Genomic DNA, 10,989 nt, shown 5'->3' with positions numbered 1-10,989 from the left:
CTCATTCCATAACATGATGAGTTAGCCTAGTTCCTATGCTCTATCAATTCATAATTACGTATCATATCAGTAGATTCCCGGTAAATTGCTTGTCGGCAAGAGATGGATTGAGAGGTGCTGCCGTGTTGGAGTGTGCAGTTGAAAAATGAAACCAAAGAAATTACAAAAACCGCCTTAGGTTTTGAGACATTGACTAACATAACCTCGTTTTGGTCCGCGAGAGTCACACCGTAAAATATCTCCTCTACTGCAAGTTGGCAGAGCAAATTCTAGTCTCACCCGCAACAAAACCCAACATCATAAAAAACAATACCCCCGACTAAACAACCCCTCGAAATTAAGTTACTTGATAATCTAAAACCCTAGAAGTAAAAAAAACAAAAAATACTTAAAATTATCAAATTCTTCACATTAGGGACTTTAACGTTCTCTTTTAATAGGTTTTCTCGTTCGTTTCTTGCCGCCACCATCCACGTTCTCCTCGTCATCCTCCTCATCACACGACATAATCAAATTCTTCATTATTGTCGAATTGCGAAGAAGACGACGACGGCATCGTATTGTTTTGAGTGGTGACAGCGCTGCTGTTGTTTTCAAATCTTTACCCTCGACAATAATTCTCCCTCATTTCGCTGTTGTTGCCGCCTCTCCTCCTCCACGACGGCCCGGACCCGAAATAATAGTATAATTCATACGGATTCGACGTCGACGACTGCCCTTTATTGGCCGCCCCGGCTCGTCCACGGCGGTTCCCGGCTTTCTTGCTTGTCAATGAGCTTGGATTATTCCCATTATCGTGGCAGCAAGATTTCAGTGAACAATTTTGCTTGGATCCCTTTCCTTCATCTTCGCAATGGGTGTGGAACCCGAATTGGTCACCTATTTTCGTCTCTTCCTCGTCGTCGATAATCGCGTTCGACTTTCATAATCGATTTATCTTCATTGTCCATCATCGACGCTACGCTGCGTATTTCGAGTAACAAACCATGACATATTTCAACACCCGTTGGGTAAACAATAAACAATATGGGTTTTCAATAACTCGCCAGCTCATCATGAAATTTGTGGATAATTATTCGACTATAGAGGACGAATAATAAAAACCCTAATAGAATATCACGACAGCAAATTCAATAAAAGCAATCAGATCGAAGAAATATGAAGAGGATTACCTCTCGACAGCGCCAATAGAATCGCCTAAGCTCCCATTTCCATTAAAGATATCTTCAGGTTCAAACTGGGGGTTTTTATAAAAAAAACAAGCAGTAAACGAAGCTAGCAACCAACTAAAAACTCGAACCAGAATTATAATACGCAGAAATGACGAACAACCATTAACCTAAATACACGATAGGAGAGAGAATTTAGGGTTTATCAAAACCCTAAAAGAGATATGACGGGCATATGAAAATGTCAGACGAAACATAAAATGGAGGCGAAGGGTAAAGAAGGAAACAAGGAGCAACTAGATCTGCCATGAGGGACGAACCAATTTATTCTGAAACAGCAAAGAAGAGAAATGAAAGAGAGAGATAAGCAAAGAGTTTGTGTACCCGGTGATGAAGATACGATGGGTATGGTTCTTGAGTGGAAGGAATCACATCCCATGGCGACTGGTTCAGCTCGCATACGTGCACACTCTTGGCCCTCGTCAAGTTGATCAGCGAAGACAGCTTCGCGTTCTTTCGAATCCTCATACTTTTATCGATATTGATTAAAAAATCACCCATAAACACGAAAGAGAGAAAGTAAGCAAATTGGAGGGAGATGGGAAGGATAAAAAGAATGAAAGGCAAGAGAAGGAAATGAAAAAATATTTAGACCCAAAAGGGTGTTTATTTTATGCCTTTTCTTTGTTTGTGTCCCACGGGAGAGGGGTTGGGGATTTGGTTTGGTAATGCTTTGCATATCTCACAGAACTTGATGATCAGGGTTTTCTCATCTTTCTTTTGCTTTCTCGGCCCTTCATATCATCATGTTTCTATTTGTTTTTTTTTTTTTTCTCATTTCTCCTTAGGTTTTTTATTTATTTTTCGAAAATGGCATCGAGAGGAAAAAAAGCTGCCGCTGTTACACGTCACGATAGTTGTCCAAAGTTTTTTTATTCTAATATATTGGACGTTAATGATCGTGTACACTTGATTCCACGTTGTTTTCCGGTGGGGTATCTGCAATGTTCCCATTATTCAATAATATTTTTCTCAATTTTTGTAAAAATGCTTTCTTTTTCTAAATTAGAGTTCATTCATTAGATGATTATTACCCAGAATAATTTAAATGTTTTAGGGGTATTATGGTCAATTGAGATTAGTTTTTAAAGAGAGGAGGAAGGAACAGAGTGAATCTTACCCGCTGCAAGGGGATGTGAGAGGGAGAGGAGAGTGGCGAACATGTGGCCCACAAAAAATGGATTTGATGAATGTACTTTGGTGGGTCCGGACTTAGATTGGAGGGATACGATTGAAGAGGCTAAACTCTTACAAGCAGAAGATGGGAATGGGATACCGCATGGCATAAATTTATTTAGCGGTAGGTTAGGTTATAATATATGAAAACTATAAATATCAGTATATTTGATCCCATCCGATTATCCTACGTGTCAAGCTACAACATATCGACAAATTAATTATACTAATCCTAACATTTTTTTAATAAGGGAAAATATTTAGGGTAAACTCCTCCAAGGTCACTAAACTATTGGTTTAATTTATTTTTACCATTAGACTAAATATTTATCAATTAGATCACTAAACTTTTAATTTGATTCTAATCAAGCTACCTACTGTTAATTGTTGGCGAAATTAATGACATGAAAAATAAATTTATATGTTAATTGTTTATTCCTCATTACTTATACATTCTATCAATTTGACCACCATCTTGTTGGAGAATTATATTTATTAATTTTTTATAGTTAAAATTAGAAACAAATTGATAGAATGTGTAAATAATAATGATCAAATGTGTTACCCTAATTTTGACCAATTTAATAGAACATATAAGTAATAAGGATCAAATGTATTATTATATAAATTTACTTAATTGTCATGTCAATATTTCCATTAACAGTTAATGGTCGGTGACTTGATAAAAATCAAATTGAAAGTTTAATGATCTAATTTACAATTTTTAGTTCAATGATCAAAATAGAATCAAGCTAATATATAATTACCTTGGGGAAATTTACCCAAAGAATGGAAATCAAGATTTCAATTCAATAAATTACTTTATCAAAACTAGTTTTTTTAGCTAAACGTATACACATAAATAATATTCATTTTCATAAAATGTTTGATCTTTTAAATAATTTATTTTTTAATAAAATTATCAAAGGTTTGCGTTTAAAGGTATAGTTTTAAACATTTGATTTGTTGAATAAAATATTTTGCAATGCTTTTAGGTGGATGATAAATATTTGTATATATAAAAATTGGTCATAGTTTGAATCTCAATTAATTAGTTTTAATATATTTTAAAAGATTATAACAGTATAAAAAGACAATAACACCCTTATAATGATATTTACTGCACTTTGTAAAAAGATATAATATTGTAATTTTTTATTTAATTAGGGATTAAGTTTAATTTTTAAATTTAATCACTTAATTTGAATATTCATATTTTGCTCGTTATGTTGTCAAATAATTAACAATATTATAACATAACTGACATCGTTTTAGATCTATACAAACCCAATTTTTCTTTTTTACATTTTCCTTCTCTTCTTCTTTTTCTTCTTCTTTTTTATCATCTCATTTTTTATCTATTTGTTTAGATTATGACTATCGCAAATTTGGATCCATATGACTGTCGACAATTGTTAACGGCGATCGATGAGATAAATTTTTCATCAAATACATTATAAACACAATTTTGGTATCCGCTTAATTGAAAAGACCAAAATTCACGAGTATAGTATCGTAATTTCCATTTTCTTATACTAATATCGCATTTTAATGACTTTTGATGATCAAACCATACACCAAGAACATCCTCTTACCGTCCTATTTCCTTTTTAACATTATATTTCGCCAAAAAACAAAACTTCAAAGAACATTACAATCTCACTTAAAACTTTGTATTTATTTATATTTTATCTATTATTTCAATCATCCGATCACGTTATATTCAAGATATATCGTTTTTCTCGTCGAATAATTGTGATAGGATATTTTTTAATAAAAACAAAAATTATATATAATTTTAAATCGTATTCTTTTATTTAAACTCTTGCTCTAAGAATATTAGTGTATGATTTCTTAATTAAATATTTTAAATATTCTTTATACTTTTGACTTATAATTATAATATTATTGTAATGAAAACTATTCTAAGTGAAGACAATAAAATTTAAAGTTAAAATATGAATTAATTTTCATTTACATTTTAAAAATATTTATAAAAAAAATTATGTAGAGTTCACAAAATAATTTAATTCGTTCATGTTCAAAATTGAAAGGACCTAAAGAAGATTTAAACCAAAATATTTAAGCCTATTAACAATAATTCTAACGTTTTAGATCAAAATATTAATGTTGAAAACTTATAGAGATTAAAATCCATTTTTTACAACAGAAAGACTAAAATGAACTTTAAGTACAATATAAGACTAAACTATTCTTTTTTAATGAAAAAAGTAAAATAAATTTTTAGATATAATACGAAGACTTCTAATACTTCACATGCAGCAACAATGGACTCCGTTGCTCTGTACCACATACTTTTGTCACTACTAGAGTATATTTCCAGAAAGTGGAGTACATAACTACAACATGACGTATAAATACACACAAAAATACGTACAACAATTATCAAGTCAGAGATTATATCACGCCGGTGTAAAGTCGAGAGTTTATTTAAAATCCATACAAACTCGTACGCCATAATGGAAGAAGCGTAATCCTTATCGTTATGCAGAAGAATTTCTCATTTCAACACACTGCAGCAGAGAATAGCGAATCACAAAATTTATGGTAATAGTAATAATTTATGGGACTCTTAACAGTCTAACTCGAAAGTAACTGTCGGATATGGATATCCTCGAATTTCTTTTAAAAAATATCCGAATCATACCTCCGCACCCATGTCTAGATGCTCGGATTTGTTAGACATGAGCACTTTGGAGAAATAAATCTTTCAGGTGAAGTTGAAGAATGGTTTGAAAGATTTTGGTTGAGCTTAGTAAGGGGCACATGAGAAGCAATGGCGCTAATGTATTAGCAAACAATTTAAACAATGATATTTCGATTCCCACATGCTTTAGGCGACGCCTGAATACTTTTTGGAACATAGAAAAGGAAAACTCAAATACTAAATGTTTCATACTGTATAATTCAAGAAAATACAGAGAACTTACTTGCATAAATAGGCAGCAGTCCCGAGAATTATACATAATAGGATGATATCAATGCAGAAGTTGCGACTTGATCTCAGCTGAACAAAATCAAAATATGCATTAAGATACAGAAAGCAGCTTCCATCCAAAATCAAAGATATATTGCAATAGAATTACCTTGTGTACAGTATCCTTAAGTCTCACATTCGTGCTTTTCAGATCCGAGGCTGCCCTATCTACCTGGAAGATATCAAAAAATAGTGTCGAAATTGGAATTCTAATCTGCCGAAACTTTCAGATGAAAAGGATAACGATCCAAACTTACCTTTTTATCTCACAAAAGACTAAACATCAATAGCTAGTTAATAATCTTCGGATATTTTAATGGTTAACCATTAAAAGGCTTCATATACGAATTTAATATTTTCTAGAATGCTATTATCAAACTAACAGAAAAGTTGCCGATGTCCATGGCAACTGAAGAAGGATAACTTAAAAGTAGAAAATCACCTTGTCATCTATTTCATCCATTAGTGGCATTGTCTGTCCAATTCCTGTCATAAGAAAGAAATGGAAAATTTAGGACACAAATAACTAAAACATCTAGCATAAGATCTCACAGTTTAACATGATTTAGACCAAAACGAAAAGGAAATATCCGACAAAACTAACCTCGTTCATATCGTGAGCCATGTTTTCAACGTGTCCAAACCTTCAGCTATAACCTCCAAACCTTGATCCTACATTAAAATAGTGTATTGCTCTCAAATATAATCATTAAAATTCAGGTAGAAAGGAAGATTACTATAATCCTCCAAATCCGATATATTACCGCCATTAGAGTTATAAATGTTAATCTAATAGCAAGCAAGCAAAGCAAAGCTGAAAATCTCGTAGCAACAATAAGGCAAACAACGACAAAGAGAAGGAATTACTACCTGCTTCAGTCTGCGCATTTCGTATTCTTGCCTGAACCGGTCAGACTCTTCGGTTTGTTGAAAGTACTCGCTCTCAAATTTTCCATCTGATTAATCCAATTACCGAACATTCAAAACAATTGATCATAGACAGATATCTTGAAACTAATATGATCTAATAAATAAATTGTTATCACCTGAAGATGAATCAATTTTAATTCCAGTAGGAACTCGAAGTTGCACAACCACCAGTACTTTGCTTAGTTGCAGCTGTTGATCCATCTGATATTGCTTCAATCCTATCTTTCAGTGCATAAACCAAATCGTTTCGAGCTTCAAGCTCTTCTTTTGAAATCTCCTTTACCTATAACACCAGAGATTAATAACACCAGTTAACGAATTCTTAGTCTAATCAAGCAAACGAAAAAAAAAAATCTTTCAAAATATAATATAGATGAAAGACCTTTTTTTGAGCAAGTCGTTGTAATTTGGGGATTTCTTCAAGCAATAAAGCTTCGGTTCTTCGAACTTCCGCGTTCATAGCAACCGCCGTAGCCCTGTTCTTTTCCGTTGCAGCAGCTTCCGATTTCTAAAGGATTTTGTAGAAAAAGTAAGATTTTTTATACTAAGAAGCCAAAAAAGTCAATTGAGGAAGAAGATTACACCTGAATTGCGGCGTCGACTTCAGTCTCGAAGACGCCGTAAAGGCGAGCGAAAGCGTCATCGCCGCTGGCGACGTTTGCCTCTTTCTGCTTATCGATGTCGTATTTCTTGCAAATCGCGTCGACTCTCGTGATCAAGTCTATCACCGTCATCTCCTTCCCTTTTTTTCTCTTTCAAACTACACAGTTTTACGCTCTTTCTCTGGAATTTCCTTTTGTTATTCGGAGTAAACTCTCTGTTACAGTTTTTGTTTTTTGAGTTTTGAAGTGGGAGAAGGGAAAAGACAAAAGGGAGACGGAGACAACGAGAGTCAAAGAAGAAGAAAAAAAAGAGGGAAACGAATTCCGCCGTTCGATTTTGCCAACTGGGACTAAATCGGATCTTACGTTTAAAAGAAATAAATTTAAAATGAGCTCGGATTTTGAAGATTTCATCTCCGTTATTCTTCTGCAAAAACACTCGGTTAAAATAATATTTTTTTCTGTTCTTTAAAGGAGAATGTCTTCTGAAATGAATAATTTTTAGCTCAAAATATTAAATTTTAAAATTAGAATAATTCTTTTACTATATTAAATAAAAATATAATTTTTTTAAAATTTACTATTTTAAGGTTTTAAATATTATTTAATTAAGGTTAATTCTTTTATTAATCTATATATTAATGAAATTTACAAATTTAATTAAACGCAGTCTAATTTATTCGTTTTTAAAGTGTAAATTCTTATACTAATAAATAATCCACATTTCAAATAAATTCAAATGACAATAATTAATAAAAGGGATTGATTTGATATTGAACGTGTATTTATAGTGCTTGGATTTGAAACCTTAAAAAAATACAGTTCCTCAACTATTGGGTTCATTGGTTTCGTAAAATTACATATATGAGGGAATAGATATGAACAAACCGATCAGTTAGTCAAATGTGCTTAGTTTTGCTTATATCCTCACTTAACTACTAGCGGTTTTCTGGAGCCAAAGGCCAGTGGCAAACAGCATTGTATTATTTTGAACGCCGGTGACGCGTGTTCCTACACGGTCCTCCAGCTTGAGCATGGCCTTGTCTTCGACGTTACTTTTGCTGATATTGACTCGCACCATAGGCAGTCAACAGATGGCCATTTTTTAGGATATTAATATAATTTCAGCAATACCACCGAATTAGGGAAACAGTCCGGAAATTAGATCTTTTATAACCAAAACAGCTTTATATTTTAATTCCTTCGTATGCATTCTCTCTTTCTTCATTACTATTATTATTATTATTATTATTTATGTTTTAACTCTCTCTTAAGAATTACCCCCAGAAAATGGCAGAGAATTCGATTCATTGTTCGCTTTCCAGCTCGATTCTAAGTATTTTCACCCTCTTTTCTTGTTTATTTGGACATTGTAATTCGGTTGAGCAACTTGGTAGATATGATACCTTTACGATTTCAAGCTTCAATTACCCAGAAACTCAGATCATACCTGTCGAAACGATTTTTTCTTGACGGGTGAAAAAAGGTGATTTTGAAAACCACATTTTTCTTAATTGTCCCTTTTTAATTTAAAAACAAAGCGATTTAAAAAACCTCTCGTTTCGAAAAATTTGAATTTCCTTTACGATCGAAAATACGGTTCGAAGAGTCGCCACCAATCTTTGATTAGGGTGTGATTGGACACCCAAAAATTCTTTGTCATTTTAATAAAATTAATTTTAATTAAAACAACAAATTGAGGTCTGCATGATCAAAATCCGATTCGGGAGTCGATTACGTTTGGGGAAGGATTAGCACCCCCACAACGCCCTAAATCGGTACCTAGTCGATTAATTAACGTCTTGCAATGAACTTTACAAATTCGAATTTATTTTGATTTTTGATCTCATAAAACAAAGATATAATTTAAAAACATTCAAAAGCACTCAAACAAATTAAATTAAATTACCAAGTCATTTTAGAAAGATAAAGAATGTTCGATTATTTACAATATCGAGACCAGATCTTAAAGATATAACAACCTTTTCTCGATATATTTAAATAAACGAACATTTCTTTTTCTCTCGTTCCCAAATTTTAGAGTGATGGATCAATTTTTATGTTTCACTTTCGGGATACACTTTATTTTAAATCATTAAAAGCGGACCTCAATCAGTTATGACTGCCCACTTCAACAATTTTAAATTAAAAGGGTATTACCCTTAGTCCGATTGTAATAGGTCGAGTTATGCAAATAAGGCTATCATGCAAATTATACCAAAATGATGTCATGTAAAGACAAAATTAACTAAAATATGCCATGCACTCAAACAAACTTCTAACTCCTATAGATCAAAAAACAATAAAATTCATATGTATTTACGACACTAACATACATTAGATAAAACAATATACAATAAAACATGCTATTAATAACTCGATTTCACATTCAAAATTACCATGAAGGACCATAATAAAATAAAATTAAACTAAGCATGCAAAGTAGGAATAAACAACTAACTTAAAAACAAATCTAAGAATGGACTATGTTAAAATAATTTAAATTTAAAGAATTAATTAAAAAAAAGTCTAAATTATGACTAAATTAAATCTATGGACGAAATAAAATATTAACATAATTACATACCAAACGTAAAAATACAATATATAACTTGAATAAATAATGGGGTCAAAATAGAAACTTTTTAAAGTAATGAGCCAGAATCACAATCATTGCAAAATTCAATTAAACACACAAAATGGCTAAAATAGAACATGCAAAACTAGAAGACCGAATATGAAAACAAGAGAAATAAAATACCCTAGCATTTAGGACTAAAATCAATGTGCATAAAAGTTAAAGACCAAATTACAAAGCACACAACTCGGCTTCAGGACTAAAATGGAAATCAACAGCATACGCAGTGACCTTAAAGAATTATCCCTAAAATTATAATATAAAACCTATTTTAAACTAAACCTAACCCATTCTTCATATTTTCTTCTTCCCAGCCGCAATGCTCCCTTCTCTCCCTTCTTCTCCTGCCAGTTCTCACTTCTAACTCACAAACTCACACAGCCATCTCTCGACCACTTCTCCTTGAACCACCAACGCTCCCAACCGTTCCTCCTTCCCGCTCTCTCTTCAAACGACACCTTCAAGAAACTCCAACAGTGAAGCCACAGACAAATGGTAAACTCACTGCTCCCCTCGCCCCGGAGACTAAAGACAGAACAAACACCAAACGCCTAAGGTAAAACGACCCTCTTCCTCTCTATTTTTTTCTCTTGTAGTTTTATTTTATTAATGTATGTTGCTGAAATTTCTACTGTTTTTCAAAATAAAGACATACATATAAACTGGAAATCGAATAAGATGAAATACCCAAAAAAAAAACTGCTCCTTGCTTCAATTGCTTCTTGGATTTCAACAATGGTGAGTGAAACTCTAATTGCAATGGATGTTTTTTTTCGAAGAGTTCTGTTCACTGTGGTTGATGAACGCTTTTTGTTTTTAATTGTTGCTTGAATCCTCTGTTGGAATTGCTCTCTGGTTCCTGCTGATGATCCTCTGCTCACCTCCTCCTTGGTTAATTTTTTTTGCCCTCTCTTCTGTTCTTTCTTTTTTTTCTGAATGGCCCCCCCCGTAATGCTTTCTTTTTTTTCCTTATAATCCTCTGTTCTGTTCCCGTGAAGTCTCCCCTTTCTGATGGTTTCCAGTAGTTAAAAAAAAAAAAACTGACCTCCCCTGTTCTTTTTTTGCGTGTCCCACGTTTCTGGTAGTTAATTGAAAACTGATACTTTACGGTTTTCTTGACTGCTCAACATATCTCTCTCTATTGCTAACGGTTCCCCTCACGCTTTGGCTGCCTTGGTTATATCTTTGTTTGCAGTCCTTTCATTTTCAGTTGGCAAACCGTTCATGCAGAGGCTGGGAAACATTGTTGCTGAAGCTGAGCTCGGTTCCTAGTTGTTGGGCTGCCAGTTTGGTTTTGATCTCCCACCAATTGAGCACTTTGATTGGACCGACAAATCAAGCATCTACAGCTGCCCCTCTTTACTTATTGTCGTGTACGAGAATAGAGCAAAGATCATAGATGATTGAGTTTGTCAA

General features: G+C 33.2%; 1 long non-coding RNA gene and 1 pseudogene across 1 annotated transcript; both read right to left on the bottom strand.

The window, feature by feature from the left end:
* Positions 1 to 910: 910 nt before the first annotated feature.
* On the bottom strand, positions 911 to 1,651 carry LOC120136299. Its single transcript, XR_005517329.1, has 3 exons — positions 1,554 to 1,651; positions 1,173 to 1,237; positions 911 to 963 (listed from the first exon to the last, which is right to left on the bottom strand). It is a non-coding gene; the product is annotated as an uncharacterized LOC120136299 (long non-coding RNA).
* Positions 1,652 to 5,352: 3,701 nt separating this feature from the next.
* LOC120136290 lies at positions 5,353 to 7,203 on the bottom strand (annotated as a pseudogene).
* Between the last annotated feature and the right edge of the window lie 3,786 nt (positions 7,204 to 10,989).

This window comes from Hibiscus syriacus, unplaced genomic scaffold (assembly GCF_006381635.1).
Source record: "Hibiscus syriacus cultivar Baekdansim isolate YM2019G1 unplaced genomic scaffold, ASM638163v2 tig00110622_pilon, whole genome shotgun sequence".
NCBI classification, from domain to species: domain Eukaryota; kingdom Viridiplantae; phylum Streptophyta; class Magnoliopsida; order Malvales; family Malvaceae; genus Hibiscus; species Hibiscus syriacus.
The sequence above is the reverse complement of the archived record's forward strand: the minus strand, read 5'-3'. Positions and strand labels throughout refer to the sequence as shown.